Source organism: Triturus cristatus, chromosome 3_1, assembly GCF_964204655.1.
Source record: "Triturus cristatus chromosome 3_1, aTriCri1.1, whole genome shotgun sequence".
Lineage (NCBI taxonomy): Eukaryota > Metazoa > Chordata > Amphibia > Caudata > Salamandridae > Triturus > Triturus cristatus.
The window spans coordinates 222,724,410-222,736,518 of record NC_140583.1 but is presented as its reverse complement, the minus strand read 5'-3'; positions in this window follow the sequence as shown (position 1 = coordinate 222,736,518).

The following is a 12,109-nucleotide window of genomic DNA, read 5'->3' as shown; positions in this document are numbered from 1 at the left end:
CCAGGGAAGACATGGCTTGGCAGTTCGGGCTGGACTGTTCCCATGAGGCACAGGGTCAGACTGATTTGCATATGGCCATGTCTGAACTGGGGTGGCAGAGTGGGCTAAAGAACAGTGATGGATTAAACCCAGATCAGTTGACTGGGGGTGAGTGCTTGCAATGTTCAACACTCCGTCCATCATTTCCTTTGGTTTTTGCTTTGTTCGCCATAAGTTGGCAGCGTATGCTCAGACGTGAGTCCCTTGCTCACTTTGCCACTGGATTCAAGCAAGCCTGGCTGAATACGGCTGAAATGCCAGAAACCGGTCCTAGGAAGCTTGTTTCCGGTCCAGGGAAAACATGGCTTGGCAGTTCGGGCTGGACTGTTCCCATGAGGCACAGGGTCAGACTGATTTGCATATGGCCATGTCTGAACTGGGGTGGCAGAGTGGGCTAAAGAACGGTGATGGATTAAACCCAGATCAGTTGACTGGGGGTGAGTGCTTGCAATGTTCAACACTCCGTCCATCATTTCCTTTGGTTTTTGCTTTGTTTGCCATAAGTTGGCAGGGTATGCTCAGACGTGAGTCCCTTGCTCACTTTGCCACTGGATTCAAGCAAGCCTGGCTGAAGAGGGCTGAAATGCCAGAAGCCGGTCCTAGGAAGCTTGTTTCCGGTCCAGGGAAGACATGGCTTGGCAGTTCGGGCTGGACTGTTTCCATGAGGCACAGGGTCAGACTGATTTGCATATGGCCATGTCTGAACTGGTGTGGCAGAGTGGGCTAAAGAACGGTGATGGATTAAACCCAGATCAGTAGACTGGGGGGGAGTGCTTGCAATGTTCAACACTCCGTCCATCATTTCCTTTGGTTTTTGCTTTGTTCGCCATAAGTTGGCAGTGTATGCTCAGACGTGAGTCTCTTGCTCACTTTGCCACTGGATTCAAGCAAGCCTGGCTGAAGACGGCTGAAATGCCAGAAACTGGTCCTAGGAAGCTTGTTTCCGGTCCAGGGATGACATGGCTTGGCAGTTCGGGCTGGACTGTTCCCATGAGGCACAGGGTCAGACTGATTTGCATATGGCCATGTCTGAACTGGGGTGGCAGGGTGGGCTAAAGAACGGTGATGGATTAAACCCAGATCAGCTGACTGGGGGTGAGTGCTTGCAATGTTCAACACTCCGTCCATCATTTCCTTTGGTTTTTGCTTTGTTTGCCATAAGTTGGCAGGGTATGCTCAGACGTGAGTCCCTTGCTCACTTTGCCACTGGATTCAAGCAAGCCTGGCTGAAGAGGGCTGAAATGCCAGAAACCGGTCCTAGGAAGCTTGTTTCCGGTCCAGGGAAGACATGGCTTGGCAGTTCGGGCTGGACTGTTCCCATGAGGCACAGGGTCAGACTGATTTGCATATGGCCATGTCTGAACTGGGGTGGCAGAGTGGGCTAAAGAACGGTGATGGATTAAACCCAGATCAGTTGACTGGGGGTGAGTGCTTGCAATGTTCAACACTCCGTCCATCATTTCCTTTGGTTTTTGCTTTGTTTGCCATAAGTTGGCAGGGTATGCTCAGACGTGAGTCCCTTGCTCACTTTGCCACTGGATTCAAGCAAGCCTGGCTGAAGACGGCTGAAATGCCAGAAACCGGTCCTAGGAAGCTTGTTTCCGGTCCAGGGAAGACATGGCTTGGCAGTTCGGGCTGGACTGTTCCCATGAGGCACAGGGTCAGACTGATTTGCATATGGCCATGTCTGAACTGGGGTGGCAGAGTGGGCTAAAGAACGGTGATGGATTAAACCCAGATCAGTTGACTGGGGGTGAGTGCTTGCAATGTTCAACACTCCGTCCATCATTTCCTTTGGTTTTTGCTTTGTTTGCCATAAGTTGGCAGGGTATGCTCAGACGTGAGTCCCTTGCTCACTTTGCCACTGGATTCAAGCAAGCCTGGCTGAAGAGGGCTGAAATGCCAGAAACCGGTCCTAGGAAGCTTGTTTCCGGTCCAGGGAAGACATGGCTTGGCAGTTCGGGCTGGACTGTTTCCATGAGGCACAGGGTCAGACTGATTTGCATATGGCCATGTCTGAACTGGTGTGGCAGAGTGGGCCAAAGAACGGTGATGGATTAAACCCACATCAGTAGACTGGGGGTGAGTGCTTGCAATGTTCAACACTCCGTCCATCATTTCCTTTGGTTTTTGCTTTGTTCGCCATAAGTTGGCAGTGTATGCTCAGACGTGAGTCTCTTGCTCACTTTGCCACTGGATTCAAGCAAGCCTGGCTGAAGACGGCTGAAATGCCAGAAACCGGTCCTAGGAAGCTTGTTTCCGGTCCAGGGAAGACATGGCTTGGCAGTTCGGGCTGGACTGTTCCCATGAGGCACAGGGTCAGACTGATTTGCATATGGCCATGTCTGAACTGGGGTGCAGAGTGGGCTAAAGAACGGTGATGGATTAAACCCAGATCAGTTGACTGGGGGTGAGTGCTTGCAATGTTCAACACTCCGTCCATCATTTCCTTTGGTTTTTGCTTTGTTCGCCATAAGTTGGCAGGGTATGCTCAGACGTGAGTCCCTTGCTCACTTTGCCACTGGATTCAAGCAAGCCTGGCTGAAGAGGGCTGAAATGCCAGAAACCGGTCCTAGGAAGCTTGTTTCCGGTCCAGGGAAGACATGGCTTGGCAGTTCGGGCTGGACTGTTTCCATGAGGCACAGGGTCAGACTGATTTGCATATGGCCATGTCTGAACTGGTGTGGCAGAGTGGGCTAAAGAACGGTGATGGATTAAACCCAGATCAGTAGACTGGGGGGGAGTGCTTGCAATGTTCAACACTCCGTCCATCATTTCCTTTGGTTTTTGCTTTGTTCGCCATAAGTTGGCAGTGTATGCTCAGACGTGAGTCTCTTGCTCACTTTGCCACTGGATTCAAGCAAGCCTGGCTGAAGACGGCTGAAATGCCAGAAACTGGTCCTAGGAAGCTTGTTTCCGGTCCAGGGATGACATGGCTTGGCAGTTCGGGCTGGACTGTTCCTATGAGGCACAGGGTCAGACTGATTTGCATATGGCCATGTCTGAACTGGGGTGGCAGAGTGGGCTAAAGAACGGTGATGGATTAAACCCAGATCAGTTGACTGGGGGTGAGTGCTTGCAATGTTCAACACTCCGGCCATCATTTCCTTTGGTTTTTGCTTTGTTCGCCATAAGTTGGCAGGGTATGCTCAGACGTGAGTCCCTTGCTCACTTTGCCACTGGATTCAAGCAAGCCTGGCTGAATACGGCTGAAATGCCAGAAACCGGTCCTAGGAAGCTTGTTTCCGGTCCAGGGAAAACATGGCTTGGCAGTTCGGGCTGGACTGTTCCCATGAGGCACAGGGTCAGACTGATTTGCATATGGCCATGTCTGAACTGGGGTGGCAGAGTGGGCTAAAGAACGGTGATGGATTAAACCCAGATCAGTTGACTGGGGGTGAGTGCTTGCAATGTTCAACACTCCGTCCATCATTTCCTTTGGTTTTTGCTTTGTTCGCCATAAGTTGGCAGGGTATGCTCAGACGTGAGTCCCTTGCTCACTTTGCCACTGGATTCAAGCAAGCCTGGCTGAAGACGGCTGAAATACCAGAAACCGGTCCTAGGAAGCTTGTTTCCGGTCCTGGGAAGACATGGCTTGGCAGTTCGGGCTGGACTGTTCCCATGAGGCACAGGGTCAGACTGATTTGCATATGGCCATGTCTGAACTGGGGTGGCAGGGTGGGCTAAAGAACGGTGATGGATTAAACCCAGATCAGCTGACTGGGGGTGAGTGCTTGCAATGTTCAACACTCCGTCCATCATTTCCTTTGGTTTTTGCTTTGTTTGCAATAAGTTGGCAGGGTATGCTCAGACGTGAGTCCCTTGCTCACTTTGCCACTGGATTCAAGCAAGCCTGGCTGAAGACGGCTGAAATGCCAGAAACCGGTCCTAGGAAGCTTGTTTCCGGTCCAGGGAAGACATGGCTTGGCAGTTCGGGCTGGACTGTTTCCATGAGGCACAGGGTCAGACTGATTTGCATATGGCCATGTCTGAACTGGTGTGGCAGAGTGGGCTAAAGAACGGTGATGGATTAAACCCAGATCAGTAGACTGGGGGTGAGTGCTTGCAATGTTCAACACTCCGTCCATCATTTCCTTTGGTTTTTGCTTTGTTCGCCATAAGTTGGCAGTGTATGCTCAGACGTGAGTCTCTTGCTCACTTTGCCACTGGATTCAAGCAAGCCTGGCTGAAGACGGCTGAAATGCCAGAAACCGGTCCTAGGAAGCTTGTTTCCGGTCCAGGGAAGACATGGCTTGGCAGTTCGGGCTGGACTGTTCCCATGAGGCACAGGGTCAGACTGATTTGCATATGGCCATGTCTGAACTGGGGTGGCAGAGTGGGCTAAAGAACGGTGATGGATTAAACCCAGATCAGTTGACTGGGGATGAGTGCTTGCAATGTTCAACACTCCGTCCATCATTTCCTTTGGTTTTTGCTTTGTTTGCCATAAGTTGGCAGGGTATGCTCAGACGTGAGTCCCTTGCTCACTTTGCCACTGGATTCAAGCAAGCCTGGCTGAAGAGGGCTGAAATGCCAGAAACCGGTCCTAGGAAGCTTGTTTCCGGTCCAGGGAAGACATGGCTTGGCAGTTCGGGCTGGACTGTTTCCATGAGGCACAGGGTCAGACTGATTTGCATATGGCCATGTCTGAACTGGTGTGGCAGAGTGGGCTAAAGAACGGTGATGGATTAAACCCAGATCAGTAGACTGGGGGGGAGTGCTTGCAATGTTCAACACTCCGTCCATCATTTCCTTTGGTTTTTGCTTTGTTCGCCATAAGTTGGCAGTGTATGCTCAGACGTGAGTCTTTTGCTCACTTTGCCACTGGATTCAAGCAAGCCTGGCTGAAGACGGCTGAAATGCCAGAAACCGGTCCTAGGAAGCTTGTTTCCGGTCCAGGGAAGACATGGCTTGGCAGTTCGGGCTGGACTGTTCCCATGAGGCACAGGGTCAGACTGATTGGCATATGGCCATGTCTGAACTGGGGTGGCAGAGTGGGCTAAAGAACGGTGATGGATTAAACCCAGATCAGTTGACTGGGGGTGAGTGCTTGCAATGTTCAACACTCCGTCCATCATTTCCTTTGGTTTTTGCTTTGTTCGCCATAAGTTGGCAGGGTATGCTCAGACGTGAGTCCCTTGCTCACTTTGCCACTGGATTCAAGCAAGCCTGGCTGAAGATGGCTGAAATGCCAGAAACCGGTCCTAGGAAGCTTGTTTCCGGTCCAGGGAAAACATGGCTTGGCAGTTCGGGCTGGACTGTTCCCATGAGGCACAGGGTCAGACTGATTTGCATATGGCCATGTCTGCACTGGGGTGGCAGAGTGGGCTAAAGAACGGTGATGGATTAAACCCAGATCAGTTGACTGGGGGTGAGTGCTTGCAATGTTCAACACTCCGTCCATCATTTCCTTTGGTTTTTGCTTTGTTCGCCATAAGTTGGCAGGGTATGCTCAGACGTGAGTCCCTTGCTCACTTTGCCACTGGATTCAAGCAAGCCTGGCTGAAGACGGCTGAAATACCAGAAACCGGTCCTAGGAAGCTAGTTTCCGGTCCTGGGAAGACATGGCTTGGCAGTTCGGGCTGGACTGTTCCCATGAGGCACAGGGTCAGACTGATTTGCATATGGCCATGTCTGAACTGGGGTGGCAGAGTGGGCTAAAGAACGGTGATGGAATAAACCCAGATCAGCTGACTGGGGGTGAGTGCTTGCAATGTTCAACACTCCGTCCATCATTTCCTTTGGTTTTTGCTTTGTTTGCCATAAGTTGGCAGGGTATGCTCAGACGTGAGTCCCTTGCTCACTTTGCCACTGGACTCAAGGAAGCCTGGCTGAAGAGGGCTGAAATGCCAGAAACCGGTCCTAGGAAGCTTGTTTCCGGTCCAGGGAAGACATGGCTTGGCAGTTCGGGCTGGACTGTTCCCATGAGGCACAGGGTCAGACTGATTTGCATATGGCCATGTCTGAACTGGGGTGGCAGAGTGGGCTAAAGAACGGTGATGGATTAAACCCAGATCAGTTGACTGGGGATGAGTGCTTGCAATGTTCAACACTCCGTCCATCATTTCCTTTGGTTTTTGCTTTGTTTGCCATAAGTTGGCAGGGTATGCTCAGACGTGAGTCCCTTGCTCACTTTGCCACTGGATTCAAGCAAGCCTGGCTGAAGAGGGCTGAAATGCCAGAAACCGGTCCTAGGAAGCTTGTTTCCGGTCCAGGGAAGACATGGCTTGGCAGTTCGGGCTGGACTGTTTCCATGAGGCACAGGGTCAGACTGATTTGCATATGGCCATGTCTGAACTGGTGTGGCAGAGTGGGCTAAAGAACGGTGATGGATTAAACCCAGATCAGTTGACTGGGGGTGAGTGCTTGCAATGTTCAACACTCCGTCCATCATTTCCTTTGGTTTTTGCTTTGTTTGCCATAAGTTGGCAGGGTATGCTCAGACGTGAGTCCCTTGCTCACTTTGCCACTGGATTCAAGCAAGCCTGGCTGAAGAGGGCTGAAATGCCAGAAACCGGTCCTAGGAAGCTTGTTTCCGGTCCAGGGAAGACATGGCTTGGCAGTTCGGGCTGGACTGTTTCCATGAGGCACAGGGTCAGACTGATTTGCATATGGCCATGTCTGAACTGGTGTGGCAGAGTGGGCTAAAGAACGGTGATGGATTAAACCCAGATCAGTAGACTGGGGGTGAGTGCTTGCAATGTTCAACACTCCGTCCATCATTTCCTTTGGTTTTTGCTTTGTTCGCCATAAGTTGGCAGTGTATGCTCAGACGTGAGTCTCTTGCTTACTTTGCCACTGGATTCAAGCAAGCCTGGCTGAAGACGGCTGAAATGCCAGAAACCGGTCCTAGGAAGCTTGTTTCCGGTCCAGGGAAGACATGGCTTGGCAGTTCGGGCTGGACTGTTCCCATGAGGCACAGGGTCAGACTGATTTGCATATGGCCATGTCTGAACTGGGGTGGCAGAGTGGGCTAAAGAACGGTGATGGATTAAACCCAGATCAGTTGACTGGGGGTGAGTGCTTGCAATGTTCAACACTCCGTCCATCATTTCCTTTGGTTTTTGCTTTGTTCGCCATAAGTTGGCAGCGTATGCTCAGACGTGAGTCCCTTGCTCACTTTGCCACTGGATTCAAGCAAGCCTGGCTGAATACGGCTGAAATGCCAGAAACCGGTCCTAGGAAGCTTGTTTCCGGTCCAGGGAAAACATGGCTTGGCAGTTCGGGCTGGACTGTTCCCATGAGGCACAGGGTCAGACTGATTTGCATATGGCCATGTCTGAACTGGGGTGGCAGAGTGGGCTAAAGAACGGTGATGGATTAAACCCAGATCAGTTGACTGGGGGTGAGTGCTTGCAATGTTCAACACTCCGTCCATCATTTCCTTTGGTTTTTGCTTTGTTTGCCATAAGTTGGCAGGGTATGCTCAGACGTGAGTCCCTTGCTCACTTTGCCACTGGATTCAAGCAAGCCTGGCTGAAGAGGGCTGAAATGCCAGAAGCCGGTCCTAGGAAGCTTGTTTCCGGTCCAGGGAAGACATGGCTTGGCAGTTCGGGCTGGACTGTTTCCATGAGGCACAGGGTCAGACTGATTTGCATATGGCCATGTCTGAACTGGTGTGGCAGAGTGGGCTAAAGAACGGTGATGGATTAAACCCAGATCAGTAGACTGGGGGGGAGTGCTTGCAATGTTCAACACTCCGTCCATCATTTCCTTTGGTTTTTGCTTTGTTCGCCATAAGTTGGCAGTGTATGCTCAGACGGGAGTCTCTTGCTCACTTTGCCACTGGATTCAAGCAAGCCTGGCTGAAGACGGCTGAAATGCCAGAAACTGGTCCTAGGAAGCTTGTTTCCGGTCCAGGGATGACATGGCTTGGCAGTTCGGGCTGGACTGTTCCCATGAGGCACAGGGTCAGACTGATTTGCATATGGCCATGTCTGAACTGGGGTGGCAGGGTGGGCTAAAGAACGGTGATGGATTAAACCCAGATCAGCTGACTGGGGGTGAGTGCTTGCAATGTTCAACACTCCGTCCATCATTTCCTTTGGTTTTTGCTTTGTTTGCCATAAGTTGGCAGGGTATGCTCAGACGTGAGTCCCTTGCTCACTTTGCCACTGGATTCAAGCAAGCCTGGCTGAAGAGGGCTGAAATGCCAGAAACCGGTCCTAGGAAGCTTGTTTCCGGTCCAGGGAAGACATGGCTTGGCAGTTCGGGCTGGACTGTTCCCATGAGGCACAGGGTCAGACTGATTTGCATATGGCCATGTCTGAACTGGGGTGGCAGAGTGGGCTAAAGAACGGTGATGGATTAAACCCAGATCAGTTGACTGGGGGTGAGTGCTTGCAATGTTCAACACTCCATCCATCATTTCCTTTGGTTTTTGCTTTGTTTGCCATAAGTTGGCAGGGTATGCTCAGACGTGAGTCCCTTGCTCACTTTGCCACTGGATTCAAGCAAGCCTGGCTGAAGACGGCTGAAATGCCAGAAACCGGTCCTAGGAAGCTTGTTTCCGGTCCAGGGAAGACATGGCTTGGCAGTTCGGGCTGGACTGTTCCCATGAGGCACAGGGTCAGACTGATTTGCATATGGCCATGTCTGAACTGGGGTGGCAGAGTGGGCTAAAGAACGGTGATGGATTAAACCCAGATCAGTTGACTGGGGGTGAGTGCTTGCAATGTTCAACACTCCGTCCATCATTTCCTTTGGTTTTTGCTTTGTTTGCCATAAGTTGGCAGGGTATGCTCAGACGTGAGTCCCTTGCTCACTTTGCCACTGGATTCAAGCAAGCCTGGCTGAAGAGGGCTGAAATGCCAGAAACCGGTCCTAGGAAGCTTGTTTCCGGTCAAGGGAAGACATGGCTTGGCAGTTCGGGCTGGACTGTTTCCATGAGGCACAGGGTCAGACTGATTTGCATATGGCCATGTCTGAACTGGTGTGGCAGAGTGGGCCAAAGAACGGTGATGGATTAAACCCAGATCAGTAGACTGGGGGTGAGTGCTTGCAATGTTCAACACTCCGTCCATCATTTCCTTTGGTTTTTGCTTTGTTCGCCATAAGTTGGCAGTGTATGCTCAGACGTGAGTCTCTTGCTCACTTTGCCACTGGATTCAAGCAAGCCTGGCTGAAGACGGCTGAAATGCCAGAAACCGGTCCTAGGAAGCTTGTTTCCGGTCCAGGGAAGACATGGCTTGGCAGTTCGGGCTGGACTGTTCCCATGAGGCACAGGGTCAGACTGATTTGCATATGGCGATGTCTGAACTGGGGTGGCAGAGTGGGCTAAAGAACGGTGATGGATTAAACCCAGATCAGTTGACTGGGGGTGAGTGCTTGCAATGTTCAACACTCCGTCCATCATTTCCTTTGGTTTTTGCTTTGTTCGCCATAAGTTGGCAGGGTATGCTCAGACGTGAGTCCCTTGCTCACTTTGCCACTGGATTCAAGCAAGCCTGGCTGAAGAGGGCTGAAATGCCAGAAACCGGTCCTAGGAAGCTTGTTTCCATTCCAGGGAAGACATGGCTTGGCAGTTCGGGCTGGACTGTTTCCATGAGGCACAGGGTCAGACTGATTTGCATATGGCCATGTCTGAACTGGTGTGGCAGAGTGGGCTAAAGAACGGTGATGGATTAAACCCAGATCAGAAGACTGGGGGGGAGTGCTTGCAATGTTCAACACTCCGTCCATCATTTCCTTTGGTTTTTGCTTTGTTCGCCATAAGTTGGCAGTGTATGCTCAGACGTGAGTCTCTTGCTCACTTTGCCACTGGATTCAAGCAAGCCTGGCTGAAGACGGCTGAAATGCCAGAAACTGGTCCTAGGAAGCTTGTTTCCGGTCCAGGGATGACATGGCTTGGCAGTTCGGGCTGGACTGTTCCCATGAGGCACAGGGTCAGACTGATTTGCATATGGCCATGTCTGAACTGGGGTGGCAGAGTGGGCTAAAGAACGGTGATGGATTAAACCCAGATCAGTTGACTGGGGGTGAGTGCTTGCAATGTTCAACACTCCGGCCATCATTTCCTTTGGTTTTTGCTTTGTTCGCCATAAGTTGGCAGGGTATGCTCAGACGTGAGTCCCTTGCTCACTTTGCCACTGGATTCAAGCAAGCCTGGCTGAATACGGCTGAAATGCCAGAAACCGGTCCTAGGAAGCTTGTTTCCGGTCCAGGGAAAACATGGCTTGGCAGTTCGGGCTGGACTGTTCCCATGAGGCACAGGGTCAGACTGATTTGCATATGGCCATGTCTGAACTGGGGTGGCAGAGTGGGCTAAAGAACGGTGATGGATTAAACCCAGATCAGTTGACTGGGGGTGAGTGCTTGCAATGTTCAACACTCCGTCCATCATTTCCTTTGGTTTTTGCTTTGTTCGCCATAAGTTGGCAGGGTATGCTCAGACGTGAGTCCCTTGCTCACTTTGCCACTGGATTCAAGCAAGCCTGGCTGAAGACGGCTGAAATACCAGAAACCGGTCCTAGGAAGCTTGTTTCCGGTCCTGGGAAGACATGGCTTGGCAGTTCGGGCTGGACTGTTCCCATGAGGCACAGGGTCAGACTGATTTGCATATGGCCATGTCTGAACTGGGATGGCAGGGTGGGCTAAAGAACGGTGATGGATTAAACCCAGATCAGCTGACTGGGGGTGAGTGCTTGCAATGTTCAACACTCCGTCCATCATTTCCTTTGGTTTTTGCTTTGTTTGCAATAAGTTGGCAGGGTATGCTCAGACGTGAGTCCCTTGCTCACTTTGCCACTGGATTCAAGCAAGCCTGGCTGAAGACGGCTGAAATGCCAGAAACCGGTCCTAGGAAGCTTGTTTCCGGTCCAGGGAAGACATGGCTTGGCAGTTCGGGCTGGACTGTTTCCATGAGGCACAGGGTCAGACTGATTTGCATATGGCCATGTCTGAACTGGTGTGGCAGAGTGGGCTAAAGAACGGTGATGGATTAAACCCAGATCAGTAGACTGGGGGTGAGTGCTTGCAATGTTCAACACTCCGTCCATCATTTCCTTTGGTTTTTGCTTTGTTCGCCATAAGTTGGCAGTGTATGCTCAGACGTGAGTCTCTTGCTCACTTTGCCACTGGATTCAAGCAAGCCTGGCTGAAGACGGCTGAAATGCCAGAAACCGGTCCTAGGAAGCTTGTTTCCGGTCCAGGGAAGACATGGCTTGGCAGTTCGGGCTGGACTGTTCCCATGAGGCACAGGGTCAGACTGATTTGCATATGGCCATGTCTGAACTGGGGTGGCAGAGTGGGCTAAAGAACGGTGATGGATTAAACCCAGATCAGTTGACTGGGGATGAGTGCTTGCAATGTTCAACACTCCGTCCATCATTTCCTTTGGTTTTTGCTTTGTTTGCCATAAGTTGGCAGGGTATGCTCAGACGTGAGTCCCTTGCTCACTTTGCCACTGGATTCAAGCAAGCCTGGCTGAAGAGGGCTGAAATGCCAGAAACCGGTCCTAGGAAGCTTGTTTCCGGTCCAGGGAAGACATGGCTTGGCAGTTCGGGCTGGACTGTTTCCATGAGGCACAGGGTCAGACTGATTTGCATATGGCCATGTCTGAACTGGTGTGGCAGAGTGGGCTAAAGAACGGTGATGGATTAAACCCAGATCAGTAGACTGGGGGGGAGTGCTTGCAATGTTCAACACTCCGTCCATCATTTCCTTTGGTTTTTGCTTTGTTCGCCATAAGTTGGCAGTGTATGCTCAGACGTGAGTCTCTTGCTCACTTTGCCACTGGATTCAAGCAAGCCTGGCTGAAGACGGCTGAAATGCCAGAAACCGGTCCTAGGAAGCTTGTTTCCGGTCCAGGGAAGACATGGCTTGGCAGTTCGGGCTGGACTGTTCCCATGAGGCACAGGGTCAGACTGATTGGCATATGGCCATGTCTGAACTGGGGTGGCAGAGTGGGCTAAAGAACGGTGATGGATTAAACCCAGATCAGTTGACTGGGGGTGAGTGCTTGCAATGTTCAACACTCCGTCCATCATTTCCTTTGGTTTTTGCTTTGTTCGCCATAAGTTGGCAGGGTATGCTCAGACGTGAGTCCCTTGCTCACTTTGCCACTGGATTC